Source organism: Capricornis sumatraensis, chromosome 2, assembly GCF_032405125.1.
Source record: "Capricornis sumatraensis isolate serow.1 chromosome 2, serow.2, whole genome shotgun sequence".
Taxonomy (NCBI): Eukaryota; Metazoa; Chordata; class Mammalia; order Artiodactyla; family Bovidae; genus Capricornis; species Capricornis sumatraensis.
The window spans coordinates 172513753-172530798 of NC_091070.1; the positions used below are offsets into that span (position 1 = coordinate 172513753).

General features: G+C 38.5%; 1 non-coding gene across 1 annotated transcript; it reads left to right on the forward strand.

The window, feature by feature from the left end:
- The first annotated feature begins 14812 nt into the window (after positions 1 to 14812).
- On the forward strand, positions 14813 to 14884 carry TRNAS-AGA (transfer RNA serine (anticodon AGA)). Its single transcript has one exon. It is a non-coding gene; the product is annotated as a tRNA-Ser (tRNA).
- Positions 14885 to 17046: the final 2162 nt, after the last annotated feature.

Here is a 17046-nt window from a genome sequence, read left to right on the forward strand (position 1 = left end):
TCCTCTTCACTTCCTGCCATAAGGGTGGTGTCATCTGCATAGCTGAGGTGATTGATATTTCTCCCGGCAATTTTGATTCCAGCTTGTGTTTCTTCCAGTCCAGCGTTTCTCATGATGTACTCTGCATATAAATTAAATAAGCAGGGTAACAATATACAGCCTTGACGTACTCCTTTTCCTATTTGGAACCAGTCTGTTGTTCCATGTCCAGTTTGAACTGTTGCTTCCTGACCTGCATACAGATTTCTCAAGAGGCAGTTAGGTGGTCTGGTATTCCCATCTCTTTCAGAATTTTTGACAGAAACAGATTTTTTTCTGGAACTCTCTTGCTTTTTCCATGATCCAGAGGATGTTGGCAATTTGATCTCTGGTTCCTCTGCCTTTTCTAAAACCAGTTTGAACATCAGGGAGTTCACAGTTCACGTATGCTGAAGCCTGGCTTGGAGAATTTTGAGCATTACTTTACTAGCATGTGAGATGAGTGCAATTGTGCGGTAGTTGGAGCATTCTTTGGCATTGCCTTTCTTTGGAATTGGAATGAATACTGACCTTTTCTAGTCCTGTGGCCACTGCTGAGTCTTCCAAATTTGCTGGCATATTGAGTGCAGCACTTTCACAGCATCATCTTTCAGGATCTGAAACAGCTCAACTGGAATTCCATCACCTCCACTAGCTTTGTTCGTAGTGATGCTTTCTAAGGCCCACTTGACTTCACATTCCAAGATGTCTGGCTCTAGATTAGTGATCACATCATCATGATTATCTTGGTCGTGAAGATCTTTTTTGTACAGTTCTTCCGTGTATTCTTGCCACCTCTTCTTAATATCTTCTGCTTCTGTTAGGTCCCTACCATTTCTGTCCTTTATGGAGCACATCTTCGCATGAAAAGTTCCCTTGGTATCTCTAATTTTCTTGAAGAGATCTCTAGTCTTTCTCATTCTGTTCTTTTCCTCTATTTCTTTGCATTGATTGCTGAAAAAGGCTTTCTTATCTCTTCTTGCTATTCTTTGGAACTCTGCATTCAGGTGCTTATATCTTTCCTTTTCTCCTTTGCTTTTCACTTCTCTTCTTTTCACAGCTATTTGTGAGGCCTCCTCAGAAAGCCAGTTTCCTTTTTTGCATTTCTTTTCCATGGGCATGGTCTTGATCCCTGTCTCCTGTACAATGCCATGAACCTCATTCCATAGTTCATCAGGCACTCTATCTATCAGATCTAGGCCCTTAAATCTATTTCTCACTTCCACTGTATAATCATAAGGGGATTTTATTTCGGTCATATCTGAATGGTCTAGCAGTTTTCCCTGTTGTCTTCAATTTAAGTCTGAATTTGACTATAAGGAGTTCATGATCTGAGCCACAGTCAGCTCCCGGTCTTGTTTTTGTTGACTGTATATAGCTTCTCCATCTTATGCTGCAGAGAATATAATCAATCTGATTTCTGTGTTGACCATGTGGTGATGTCCATGTGTAGAGTCTTCTCTTGTGTTGTTGGAAGAGGGTGTTTGCTATGACCAGTGCATTTTCTTGGCAAAACTCTATTAGCCTTTGCCCCTGCTTCATTCGGTATTCCAAGGCCAAATTTGCCTGTTACTCCAGGTGTTTCTTGACTTCCTACTTTTGCATTCCAGTCCCCTATAATGAAAAGGACATTTTTTTTGCGTGTTAGTTCTAAAAGGTCTTGTAGTTCTTCATAAAATCGTTCAACTTCAGTTTCTTCAGTGTTACTGGTTGGGACATTGACTTGGGTAACTGTGGTATTGAATGGTTTGCCTTGGAGATGAACAGAGGCAGGTAAGGTGGTCTGATACTCCTATCTCTTTAAGAATTTTCCACAGATTGTTGTGATCCACATAGTTAAAGGCTTTAGCATAATGAAGGAGATGTTATTTCTGGAATTTTCTTGCTTTTTCTATGATACAATGGATGTTTTCAACTTGATTTCTGGTTTCTCAGGCTTTTCTAAATCATCTTGAACATCTGGAAGTTCTCGGTTCAGATACTGCTGAAGCCTGGCTTGGAGAATTTTGAGCATTACTTTGCCCGTGTGTGAAATGAGTGCAACTGTGCAGTAGTTTTGGCATTGCCTTTCTTTGGAATTGGAATGAAAACTGACCTTTTCCAGTCCTGTGGCCATTGCTGAGTTTTCCAGATTTGCAGGCATATTGAGTGCAGCACTTTCACAGTATCATCTTTTAGGATTTGAAATATCTCAGTTGGAATTTCACCACCTCCAGTAGCTTTGTTCATAGTGATGCTTCCTAAGACCCACTTGACTTCACACTCCAAGATGTCTAGCTCTAGGTGAGTGATCACAACATCATGGTTATCTGGGTCATTAAGATCTTTTTTGTATAGTTCTGTGTATTCTTGCCACCTTTTCTTAATATCTTCTCCTTCTATTAGGTGCATATCATTTCTGTCGTTTATTGTGCCCATCCTTGCATGAATTTTCCCCTTGGCATCTCTAATTTTTTGAAGAGATCAGTAGTCTTTCCCAGTCTATTGTTGTCATACTAAAGAATTTGTTTAAGTATACACATGAGCAGCTGGATGAAAGGATACACAGGTTGAAGCCTGGTAAGTTCCCAGGAGCAGGAACTTCTGTCTCTGTGAAGTTGAAGTTGGGGTATATCATACTCATGGTAACTAGATGTTTCTCACAGACCAGGAAACTCTTTGAATCCCTCACAAAGGAGATTTATATGGAGGTTTTATCACACTGGCATAATTGATCATTAACTCTATTTTTAGTCCATGCCTGTTTTTAAGGGTTTGGGAGATGGTGTTGAAATTTTCAGGAATCTAATCATGGCTTTATCTTTCCAATAACTGTCCCTCATCCAGGAGCCTACCACAGTCACCTTATAAGAACAAAGGACTTTCCAATCACCCAAGAAATTACAAGAGTTTCAGAAGAAGCCCTATGTCAGGAACTAGGGTCAAAGACTGAGTTTTAGAACTACCTAACCAAAGAACCTATTATCCCAGGTTCCTATCACTTAGGAAATTCTGTGCCAGGAAAGAGGATGAAGACCAAATATCTACTTCTTACTATAAATCACAGTATAACAGGCATTATATCATATTGCATATTGGTAGATATTTGTTCAATTCTTAGAATAACAACCAAGAGGTGAAAGAAAGAATAATGCTTCTTAACATTATTTTCTGTGATCCACCCAAGAATATTTTGCTTCCCCTCCACCCCCTGCTGCCCAAAATTTCAGCTCCGTTAGAACAGAGACCTGGTGAAAGATTGAAATCATAATGAAGTAATCATAGTTCAGGTACACAAAATGGAGCCAGAGGCCACTGAGGATCTAGTTTCAGACAGGTGCCTGCAGCACTGAGAACTGAACTCTCTGTGAACTATACAAAACCCAAGGGAACCAACTGTTTTTGCAATAGTATCTGCTGTCTGCAACCTTGTGGTCTCAAGGTTTTTCCCCTTTGAAGCTATGCAGTCATTTCAGACCTCAACCAATCCTTGTTTAGTGAACACCCTTCTTGCCAGCTCCAATTATAATTCTTAATAGATGATTCATGTAACTAACTATAACCTTGTGCTTTTTGCCTTTATAAACGCTTTTTCATTTTGTTATCCAGCATAGCACAATTCAAGTGCTTTTTCAATCTGTCTTCCAAGCTGCAGTTCTAATAAACCACAAATAAACACATTTTTATTTAAACCACATATTAATTTATGAAATTTTGCTTAACAGGTCCTTAATGCCAGGGTTGGCACAGTTTCACCTTTAGACAAGAAAGAGTTTCATCATACATTAGAACATTTGGTTGCTTATGTTTGGCTTATCATGAAAGTATATTAGCAGGTAAAGAAAGGAGTAACTATGCTGACAAATAATTTACTGAGGTTATCATTAAGTCTTCAGATTGTGTGCGTGTGTGCATGTGTGCGTGCTCACTTGTATCTGACTCTTTGTTTTCCCATTGACTGCAGCAGCCAGGCTCCTCTGTCCATGGAATTTCCCAGGCAAGAATATTGGAGTGCATTGCCATTTGCTACTCCAGGGGATCTTCCTGACCCACGGATTGAACCTGTGTCTCTTGCATATCCTGCATTGACAGGAGCATTCTTTACCATTGGGCCACCTGGGAAACCTAGTCTTGAGATTGCTGTTATAAAATGAGGTGGTGGAAATATATCTGCACCCAGGTTATTCACTGTGGCATTGCTTGTTGCTGTCATATCCAGTAATAACTGTAAACAGACAATTGCAGTAACTATGATCTAAGACATACTAACATGGGGTTCAGAACTTTAAAAACAAACCTGAGGTGAAAGGATACTAGAATGGATGAACAGAATGAGACAATGAATAACAACTGTGTTCTTGAGGTCCCCTGCAATAGCCTGTCCCATTAACTTGACTTGTCACCTGGCAGGGTATAGTGAATTTTACATGGGGAATGAATGAATCTGAGCATTACAAAGAATGAACATGGCAGTCACTGAAATTTCCTGCATATATCCCTTAGACGTTACCATTTTGGTATAATAAAAACTATTTCCAATTGTCAATATCTGTAACTCAGTTTCTGAGATTTTTTTTTTTTTTGAAAAATGGAAGTCAATTTTCATCCACATGTCATAAGTATCAAGAAATAAACATCCTTCAGGAATATACAGTAATTGATGTATAAATATCCCAGTTTTGTGTCCTTTCAACACTTTTGTTCTGCCTGCTTCATACCATTTCATAGCATTTTCTTACAAGATTAAGTTCTGTTTCTTCTCTGTGATACCTGGTTTAATATTCACCCTTTACTTGCTGACTTCCTTTCAATGGATACCTTCTTTGTGTTCACTGCACCTTCCAAATATGCTATTTGCCCTGATTTGTTTGTTTGGATGTTTCTAAACCTGTTTCTGGGAGACTCAAAAAAAGGATTTATGTGCCTTTCACAAGGGTAGATAAAAGATCGAGTCATTTCATTAGGAAACAAGGAAGAAGATAAAGATGATAGAGGAAAATCCTCAATTCCATGTTATACCAAGAGTTTTTAGTTACTTTCACAGACTGAAGAATAGTCACATTCATACATGTATATGTGTGTGCTCAGTTGCTCAGCCATGTCTGACTCTGAGAAATCATGAACTGTAGCCCACCAGGCTTCTCTGTCCATGGGATTATCCCAGTATTATACTGAAGTGGACTGCCATTTCCTCCTCCAGGGGATCTTCGCAGCCCAGGGATCCAACCTGCATCTCTTGTAGTTCCTGCATTGGCAGGAGGATTCTTTGTCACTTAGCCACCTGGGAAGTCCTATGTATATATTATTATATATATACACTATCTATACATATACAGTGGGCTTCCATGGTGTTCCAGCAGTAAAAGAATCAGCCTGTAATGCAGGAGACATGGCAGGAGACATGGGTTCAATTTCTGGGTTGGGCAGATCCCTTGGAGAAGAAAATTGCAACTCCCTCCAGAATTCTTGCCTGGAAAGTCCCATGGACAGAGGGGCTTGGTGGGCCATAGTCCATGGGGTTGCAAAAGAGTCAGATATGACTTAGCAACTAAACAACAAAAGGAAATACATATATAATATATGCCGTATCTATATACAGTATTATTAGATTTATTAGGCTAATATATTATATATCTTACATCTAACAAATAATAATTATATATTGAATAATTGTGGACTTCCCTGGTAGCTCAGATGCTAAACAATCCATCTGCAATATAGTAGACCTGGGTTTAATCCCTGGATTGGGAAGGTCCCCTGGAGAAGGGAACAGTGATCCACTCCAATATTCTTGCCTGGAGAATTCCATGGACAGAGGAGCCTGGCAGCCTTCAGCTCATGGGGTTTCAAAGAGTCCGATACAACTAAGGAAATTTCACTTTCACTTCACTTTCACTGTATAATATATACAATAACCATAAGAGCATGTATATTACAAGATAGAGAAAGAAACTTGATCACAAGTCAAAGTTCTGAACCAAATATTGTGTTCTCCAAAAAGTTTGTTTGAATTTTTCCATAAGACATTGCAGGAAAATCCAAACTTTTTGGCCAAATCAGTAAATATTAATGTTTGTGAGTCATATATACATATATATGGGCTTCCCTGGTGGCTCAGAGGTTAAAGCATCTGCCTTTAATGTAGGAGACCTGGGTTCAATCCCTGGGTCAGGAAGATCCCTGGAGAAGGAAATGGCAACCCACTCCAGTATTCTTGCCTGGGGAATCCCATGGACAGAGGAGCCTGATGGGCTACAGTCCACGGGGTCGCAAAGAGTTGGACATGACTGAGCGACTTAACTTTCAACTTTCATGGTAAATAAAAATTTGAATGAGTCTTTTAGAAAGTATATGGCAGCAGGAGAGAATCTAGTATTGACTTATATGAACTTTGACAATCTAGTATTAACTTATAGGAACTTTTATATTTAAACAATCCTGCAGAAGATAGAGCTAAAAACTGGACACAGAGTAGTTATAATGTGGGGAGAAAAACCAAGAGTATCAAAGATAAGAGAGTGTTTATGAAATGCTACTAATTTTCAAATGCTGTGAGATATCTAATAAAATAAGGGCTGGAAAAAATTAATTGGTGTTTAGAAATAAGGAGATAGCTAGTAACCTTATTTAAGTTTTTTAGCAACATTTTATCACTAACAACCTTCTAGACACTTTGGGATGACAATATCATTATTGATTTACCTTTATTAGTTATTCTCATATATAATGAATAAATGTAATTTCAACTCTTGGTAATTTTACATGTAGATAGACAGATATAGTTGAATCTATATTTACCTTTCCTATCACCTTTATGTAATTGCCTCTCATAGGATTCTTCATCATTTTCTGTCCTTGTCAGCACTGTCAGAATATAAATACTGAACTACAGACATGACCATAAGTTGACTAAAATCTTTCCAGGATTACTCAAATTATTCAGAATGTATTTAATCACTCCAGTTCAAATGGCACATTCTCATACTATCTATGTCATAAATGCTATTCTATCTGTCATTTCCATACATTTCTATACTGTAATCCCCATTACAGTATAATTTTCCATTACCCATATGTAGAGATTCAGGCTTTGTGTGTCCTGAAGCTTATATAATTTGAGATTTGTTTAAAACTTTAAATATTATGAACTTGTATATATAAAGTTAGTGATTAATATAGGTGTTTATTAAGATTGAAAAAAACAACACATTAAAAATTTTAAAATCTGACACATACTATAAATATCATGAATTCCTAAATGATAAAGTATTAATTTTGATTAATTGTTTGACATATAATCTTTTGCATTTATGTTTCTTGGACATGTACTTATCATTTATTCATATTTCACATGACAATGATTTCATAAAACTGTTTTTGGAGAGATTACAATATTCCTTTAATAGTTTTATTAGCATGAGTGAAGCTATGAGCAAGGGAAGCTATGAGGGAAGAAATAGAAGATACAATAGAATGGGAAAGACTAGAGATCACTTCAAGAAAATTAGAGCTACCAAGGGAACATTTCATGAAAATATGAACTCAATGAAGGAGAGAAATTGACCTAACAGAAACAGAAGATATTAAGAGGTGGCAAGAATACACAGAAGAACTGTGCAAAAAAGATCTTCACAACCCAGATAATCACAATGGTGTGATCACTCACCTAGTTCCAGACAACCTGGAATGTGAAGTCAAATGGGCCTAAGGAAGCATCACTACAAAAAAAGCTAGTGGATGTGATGGAATTTCAGTTGAGCCATTTCAAATCCTAAAAGATGATGATGTGAAAGTGCTTTACTCAATATGCTATATTCAAAAGTGTGAAAGTGCTATACTCAATTTTCCAGCAAATCTGGAGAACTCAGCAGTGACAACAGGAATGGAAAAGGTCAGTTTTCATTCCAATCTCTAAGAAAGGCAATGCCAAAGAATGATTAAACTACTGCACAATTGCACTCATCTCACACACTAGTAAAGTAAGGCTCAAAATGCTCCAAGCCAGGCTTCAACAATATGTGAACCATGAACTTCCAGACGCTCAAGTTGGCTTTAGAAAAGGCAGAGGAATCAGAGATCAAATTGGCAACATCCACTGGACCATCGAAAAAGCAAGAGAGTTCCAGAAAAAATATCTATCTATCTCTGCTTTATTGACTGTGCCAAAGCGTTTGACTGAAAGTGATGGGAGTACCAGACCACTTGACCTGCCTCTCGAGAATTCTGTATGCAGGTCAGGAAGCAACAGTTAGAACTGGACATGGAACAACAGACTGGTTCCAAATTAGAAAAGGAGTATGTCAAGGCTGCATATTGTCACCCTGGTTATTTAATTTATATGCAGCATACAAAATGAGAAATGCTGAATCAAGATTGCTGGGAGAAATATCTATAACCTCAGACACGCAGATGACACCACCCTTATGGTAGAAAGTGAAGAAGAACTAAAGAGCCTCTTGATGAAAGTGAAAGAGGAGAGTGAAAAAGTTGGCTTAAAGCTCAACATTCAGAAAACGAAGGTCATGGCATCCGGTCCCATCAATTCATGTCAAATAGATGGAAAAACAGTGGAAATAGTGGCAGGCTTTATTTTGGGGGGGCTCCAGAATCACTGCAGATGGTGACTGCAGCCATGAAATTAAAAGACACTTGCTACTTGGAAGAAAAGTTATGACCAACCTAGACAGCATATTTTAAAGCAGAGACATTACTTTGCCAACAAAGGTCTGTCTAGTCAAGGCTATGGTTTTTCCAGTAGTCATGTATTGATGTGCAAGTGGGACTATAGAGAAAGCTGAGTGCTGAACGATTGATGCTTTTGAACTGTGGTGTTGAAGACTCTTGAGAATTCCTTAGGCTCAAGATCCAACCAGTCCATTCTGGAGGAAATTAGTCCTGAATATTCATTGGAAGGACTGATGTTGAAGCTGAAACTCCAATACTTTGTCCACCTGATGTGAAGAACTGACTCATTTGAAAAGACTCTGATGCTGGGAAAGATTGAAGGCCGAAGGAGAAAGGGACGACAGAGGATGAGATGGTTGGATGGCATCACCGACTCAAGGGACATGAATTTGAGTAAACTCTGGGAGTTGGTGATGGACAGGGAGACCTGGTGTGCTGCAGTCCACGGGGTCGCAAAGTGTTGGACACGATGAGTGACTGAACTGAACTAAGCATGAGTGATTATATTTTTATTAAAAGTTGAATTGTGTAAAATATGCAATACCACAAGTTAATATGTTATTGTTTACTTCTAAAAATTTTCTGTTCAAACAAAGAGTCTGAAAAAAAAATTGTGTAAGTCCTATAAAAACAGATAAAATCTACTTTTTTTTTAAATCATTATATATACCATATTATCAACTAGATTCCTGACAGGATAACACCTATTCTAGACTATTATCTTCCATTTATGATTTTCCTAGCCTAACAGTTTCAAGAAATTTCCACAGACTATTTTCTGGCTCCACATCCTATTTCTCTTACATTACCAGCTACTTGTAGTGCTTCATGTTTAGGAAGTGTAAATAGAGACACAATTAGCAACATTTTCATGTCATAGTGCCAACTAAGTAATCTGCACATTAGGGCCAGGAAGGTGTATTCCTGGAATACGTTTCTACATCAGTTTAGATGCTAATAAATTTTCACAGAAGCGACTGTGAGCCACACAATTATATCCTTGTATCTAAAATAAATATATTCCCAATGCAACATATTCTAGCCAGATTCCAAAAATGTTTGCGTTCACTCCAGCACTACACTAACAAGAAAAATTGTGGCAAAGGGAAATCAGAGTGAGAAGAGAAAACAGTCTTCACAGCAGTTCAAAACTGCATTGCAGACACCTTTTACCAGGTGAGCTTATTGTCTTGCAAAACCCTCTCCATTCAGGGCTTTCGCATTTTCAGTGCAAGCAAGAGGACTGATGCTTAAGCTTATAGTTCATTCATTTCATAGTAATATAATATTGATACATACATGCTACACATGCATAGTCTGAATTTTACACAGCCTATAAATTACAGTTTACCACCTTTTCTTTGAAGACATAATCTCTTCCTGCCTTGAACTACCATGGCAATTTATTTCTACTCTTTTTTTTAAGATACTTTACTCTTTTCTCTTCTAGGCTTGTTTTATCCCCTCTACTCTCTCTTTTCTTTTCTCTCTCTCTCTATATATGATTAGGGTATTGGCTAGGATTAGGCCTATGTATTAATATGAGTACCTATACACCATAGTCTGTATAGGGGGATGATTTCTGTTTAACAGACATTTTAATTGTACATATTGTACACAATTTAATGCTATCTTGCTTATCCAGGGGAATATTTACAACAGTATTGAAAATATAATTATTACATATGAACCTGATACAAGAAAAGGTCCAAAGAAGTAAATCAAATAAGTACTTTCAAATATGAGTAGTAAGTAAATGCATTGTTACCAGAAATAAAAACTCTTTGGTTTGCCTCAAGAAGAAAAAAAAAAAAAAAAAAGTCATAGCTTGGCTGAGGCATGAGGTTAACAGGGAGTAATTCCTTAGCTTTTCTATGGTCTTAAATCACAACTCCCGAGTGAGTTCAGTTTCCACTTGAAAGTGAAGAAAAGCTAGTGAGGTATTTCTACTCTAAAATTAACAAGGCACAGCTAGAGCAGGTATAAACTCCTTTGGATATATGTACCCTGAACTTTGTAAATATGTTGGGAAACTAACTATATCAGTTAAGATAAGCTAAGTTATGCTACAATGACAACTATCAAAAAAATCTCAGTTACTTATAACAGCAAAGATTTATTTCTCTTTAACATTATATGCTCATCTTCGATTGGCTGTGGCTTTGCTTCATGTCCTTATCTCTTTAGGGCCTAGGCTGATAGAGCAGCCTTTCCCCAGTATGTGAGTACCCACTATGACAGAGTAGAAAGAGACAAGCCAGTTCCTGGATGTCTGTCCCAAAGGAACATGTATGCCTACCTATATTTCCTCACTCAGAGCAAGTCCCAAGGTCACAAAGTCCAACAGGGCATTATCTTCTCACACGAAGAGGCACTGTATGCTTCCATGCTAAGTCAGTTTAGTCATGTCTGACTCTTTGTGACTCCATAGACTGTAACACACCAGGCTCCTCTGTCCAGGGGATTTTTCTAGGCAAGAATACTGGAGCCAGCTGCCATTTCCTTCTCCAGGGGATCTTCCCGACCTATGGATCAAACCTGGGTACCCTATACACAGTGTTGGCAGGCAGATTCTTTACCACTAGCACCACCTGGGAAACCCTGAAGAGGTGCTTCAGGGACAGAAACTAGAACATTTAGTAAAGAGAAATATAATCCACCACGCTAATTAACTGTGTTTTCCCCATGTCATATTTTTTGCCATAATCCTTGATTCCTCTTTCATAAATATGCACTTAGAAAAATTCAAGCAATTTTCTGTTTAGGAAAAAGTCTATTAAGATTCCAATTCATTGATCCTCCCAAATGGTCAAAGGCATTTAAAATTTCCAAAGCACTTTCAAATAAATTTATTCTTCCTTAGTATTCTATGAAAAATTGAGTTTATGAACTTTGATCCTAAATTCATCTGTTCTATTGATTAACCCCTGCTGTTCTTATTTCCAAAGGAAAAAAGTATATTACAAGCCTGTGTATTTTATCCTTTATGTCTGTTGTGCTTTGAATTAGATGATATTAAATTGGGTTTATTTGAAGAATTCATTAATTCATCTGAATATTCTTTGTGTTCTCTGCTGCATTCTTCTATTTTCATATCATCTCTTGTGCCATCTTTTGCTCTGTTAATAATCCATTGTTACTAACAAACCCTACATATGACCTTTCCTCCTCTTCTCTTAATTTTCTTTAAGCAGATCATTGCTACCTGATAATTATCCTACAGTCTTAAATAATTCTGAACCTCATTTCCCAAAGTAATTCTCTTCATATACTCCATATAGGAAATTTAGATATGTATAATTATGAATTGTTAAAGCTCAAAGAAACCCTTGAGTTCATGAAAGTCTTTTAACAGAAGATAAAACAGGCCCAGAGAGATAGAGTGACTTACTTGAAATATCAAACTACTTAGGGATGTTAATAGCACTGTAACTCAGGTCTTTGAATTTCTGATACAGTAGTTTCTTTGGTGTTCTGTCTTTATTTCATGAATTGGCATGTCATTCTTGACCTTGGGCTTTAATATGTTCAGAGATTCTCCATTCGCCAGCCAGACCCAGTCTTTACCTGCCCCTGCCTGTTCTGTGTGTGGGGGGTGTCCTCTGTCTGATCCTTTGGCTTCTGGTTGTGTTCAGCCATTGAGAAGCACCAGTAATAGCTGGGAACCTGGGAGGGCTGTGTTTGAGTTCCTCTAGCTCCCACCTCCTAGGCTATGGCTGGTGTATGGCTGCACTTTTCCACTGTCTATGAGGGAGACCTTATGCCTCAGCTAAGCCCTGTGTTTTGTTGGGCTCTTGTAGCTATTCCTTATCCTTATTGCTTCAGGCCTAGGCATTGTGATGACTTTCCACATTGCCAGATATAGATAGACTTTTTTAGTCTCTATGTCAACTTTTGCTCTTGGTAACAAGTTTCTATTAACAGTCTTCTTGGTTCCTTTATCCCTATCCCCATTTCCAGAAACAGTGTCTTTATTAAACTCTTTTCATTTTCACTTTTGAATGTGCATCTGGTTCTCTCTTAAAATGTTTATAAAGATAATTTGTAATTCTTAGTCCATCTGTTCTAACATTTTGCTTCTGATATAAGTGGTAATCTAATATTTGTTTTTCTTTTGAAATAGCGATGCTCCTCAAGGGTACTGCTATTCTGGCTCGGACCTCATATCCTCCACACTTGTCAGTTACTTTGTGAATGCTTCCACATTCCCAAGACTGCCCACACTTTATGATTCACTAGAAGGACCCAAGGGACTAAGTATATGGTTGTACTCAGTGCTAAGATTTACTACAGAGACACAGTAAGAATCAACTAGGGAGAATAGACAGGCAGAATCTAGAGGAACCTATTTGCAGAACCAGAGCTCTTTCTTAACCCTACCTCCCATTAAGGGATCACAGAGTACATCCATTCTCCAGCAGCAAAAGTGTAGTGACACCAAAGTGATGTTTCCACCCAGGCAAGTCTGCTTGAGATTCAGAAATGAGGGGTTTTAGTAGGGACTGGTCACATTGGCATTCTTCTTCTAGCAACAATGAAAATTTCCTACTTTCAAAAGAAAAGCAGATTTTCACCATAAATCACATTGCTGATATGAACAGTGTAGTTCAGGGACACAATCTTATTATTTAGGGATTGTTTCAGAAGCCAAGTACTTGGATACCATCCAAGAGTGAAACTCAAAAAGTAGTAACCTCCAGTTTCCTACATTAACTTTCTCTCTGTGGTTGGTATGTGAGCAAAGGCCAGTCGAACCCCAAACTCTTGTGAGTTCAAGGGTTGGGGGTGGACTGAGTCTGAAGTGAAGGGAGCCTTATGGTGTCAGAGCACTCTTCTTTCCATAAACCAGTTATTTGGATCATAACCTCATCTATTATGCCCCAAGGATAAGGTGAAGACACATCCTAAAAGATCAACGAAGAAACTTCTCTAAGTTAATTAGCTCCCATATTGTTTATCTCAAGTCCTGTGAACACAGATCTTCTTACTGACTTGATTTTACCTTAAGGGCACTTGGTCCAGAGGCAGAATTGTCACAAGATGGGAGGCAGACACTTCATCCCAACCCAATGGTGATGAAAGAACAAAGGAAGAATGCTACAGTTTTCCTTCTCATAGTAGGACTTGCAGCCCTCATTCCTCTCACACAGCAGTTTCAAAACAGCCACACATCACCCAGGGATTTTTTTTTCCCCCCTTCTCTGGTTGTTTCCCTTCTGTGGTTTCCCTGGGCTGTAAACCAGCACTCTTGCTACTTTAACATCCTGGCAGGAAATAGATAAAGCATATTTTAAAACTAATTTTTTCCTCATCTAATTTTAAAACCTCATACTTCCTAATTATAACTCTCTTGGAAAATATAGATAAAGGCAAAGGAAAGAGAGGAACTTAAAACTTTTGCCCAATTCTGTAGTAGAGGAATAATCACTGTCCACAGCTTGTGGCAGATTTGTCTGTAGTTTTTTTTTTTTTTTTTTTTTCCTCCAGTGTGCTTGTCACTTGAAGTATAACTCTATGCTCAGTCTACACTTGGTCTACTGCTAAGTTTTGGGATCTTTACGAACATCTGGTGAATTAAATAAAAAATCCTAATTAAAATCTATTTGTCTATGGGGGTGAAGGAAGCTTCTAAGGAATGATATTAACTGGGTCCATTTGGAAGATTCAGACACTTGGTTATGTGTGGAACATGGGTAGGACTATTTAAGAGAAGCCCAGTAACAGTGGGCTTCCCCGGTGGTGCTAGTAGTAAAGAACCTGCCTGCCAATGAAGAAAATGTAAGAGATGCGGATTCACTCCCTGGGTGGGGAAGATCCCCTGGAGAAGGGCATAGCAACCAATATTCTTGCCCGGAAAATCTCATAGACAGAGGAACCTGGAGGACTATAGTCCATAGGGTCACAAAGAGTGGGACATGACTGAAAATACTTAGCATGCACAGTTACAGTAGAAAGATTTACCTATGTGGGGTGGGGGAAATAGAATTAGAGAGACTTAAAAGTAAAAATATTAACTTGATTCTACTATCTAAATCATAAAGTGGTGGTTTCAGGCATAATATGGAATTATTCTATAGGATTTATATTTCTATAAATATATTACTCATTTCTGAGACCTATACAAGGTACTTCCCTGGTGGCTCAGAGGTTAAAGTGTCTGCCTAGAATGCAGGAGACCTGGGTTCGATCCCTGGGTTGGGAAGATCCCCTGGAGAAGGAAATGGCAACCCACTCCAGTACTCTTGCCTGGAGAATCCCATGGAGGGAGGAGCCTGGTAGGCTACAGTCCATGGGGTTGCAAAAAGTCGGACACGACTGAGCGACTACACTTTCCTTTCACTTTCATACAAGGTAGCAGGTGTGTGCTCAGTCATGTTCGACTCTTTGAGACTCCATGGGCTAGAGCCTGCCAGATTTCCATCTATGGAATTTGCTAGGCAAGAATACTGGAGTGGATCACCATTTCCTCTATCTGGGGATTCTTCCTGACCCAGGGAATCGAACCTGTGTCTCTTGCATCTCCTGCATTGGCAAGTGGATTCTTTACCACTGCACCACTTGGGAGGCCTGTAAAAGGTAGAGTAAACTGTAAGAAATATTTCTACAAAATTCTGAACCAGCTCTTTCACTGAACTATGAAACACCTTACTGAATAATCAACATTGCCTGAGGACACTCTAGAAAATGGTTTCATTCTTTTGTTTTTGCTTCCCCAGTTTCCTGACCAGGGACTGAACCCAGGCCATGGTAGTAAAAGTGCCAAATTCTAACCACTAGAGCACCAGTGAACTCCCATTGATTCTAGCCATCAGATCCTTTCAGCCAGAAGGCCACTTTAGACCTTCACCATCAAGAGGCTCAATAAATAAGTACCAGTAGGAAAATGCTTTTTTCTGTTGTGCAGCAGTAGCCATCAGTGGAGAAATGTTCGTGCTGATACAGCAGGAGACAGACTGCATGGTTTGGCAACCATAGAGTGAAGTCCATATATGTTGGGGATTGCCACACCAGGTGACCTGCTAGCAGTTTTCATTGGCTTGGCTTACCAGCAATAACCACAAACACAAAACTGCTGTATTCGGAATGTACTTGAAAAAGACTGAATTTCCCATTGAAAGAGTAGGAGAAAAGTAAGAAAATACGGCTGGCATAGACTCATTTGTGAATCCAGCCTATAATAAGTACTGGACTTGTATTGTTATGAAGGTAAGCTATTTTTAAAGATTTTATCCATGGGTTTCTTGAATATATGCTGCCAAAACAGTAAGTTTAGTAATCTTTATTTTCAGATGAGACTTCTGAAATCTAGGAGAGTTTGCTCCACAATCATGGTTGCATTGGGACCATAGCTCAGGTCTCCTGACTTTTAACCCACCAGAAACTCATTCAGAGCACTCCGTATAAGAGGCCTTCCTCTTCTATGCCAGAGCAGCAATGTGCTCGTTCATTCTCAAGTAATGTGAAGTGTTGTGCCTATCAGTAATTTGTACTTGGGCAAACAATATAATCTCCAATTGAAAAATGTTGTTTACACAGTTTATATTTTGTTTAAAGACTATTTCCAACACATTTTTCCTTTCCTTCCTTTCTTTTTTTCCTGTTTATTACTTTTTCCTTAATTTACCATCATACTTTAAAAACTTATGGAATGATTTATTTCAAGCAAACATGTAGAATTTCAAAAATGGAAAAATAAATTTAAAGGTTGGAGGTAACATCTAAGTAAGTGAAAAATAAATAAGAGCAACAGAAAGTAATAACAAAATATGTCTTAATTCATAGTGTTGTAGCCACACGTTCCAGGAAACAAACTCACTCAGAAGGACAAAGCAGATAGTGGGGTGCAGTTTATTACACCGGCGGGCCCAGCTCAGAGTCTCCTCTTAGCCAAGGGCCTCGACCAGCATTTGTGAAAATCTTTTATACCCCATGTGTATGTGTCTGAACCCACCACTCTAAATTCCTTGAGACTTACATAAACCAAGGAAAATACAATCCCAATAACCCCATCATTCACGTGCTATGTGCTCATCTGCTTAAACAGTCAAACAATTTGCCAATAATCAATAAACCTGAGGTTACACTCTGATAGATACAGAAAAATATGGCCTGTCTGGAGGAAGGGGTGATTAGTGTATTTTTCTCATAGGCAATGAGTAACCTAGATACGATCATCAAGGTTCCCTGGTCTGGAGGGGGTCTTATCCTTCTGTTGTTGTTTTCATAGGCACTAAACACAGAGTTCAGAGTCCATTGGAAAGGTGGCCGAGCATGATCAGCATGAACAGGCCTAAGATGGAGTCCAGGCCCTATGAATTCTTTCTTCAATAGAAATTCTAGAGAAATGCTTTCATTGTGAGCAAT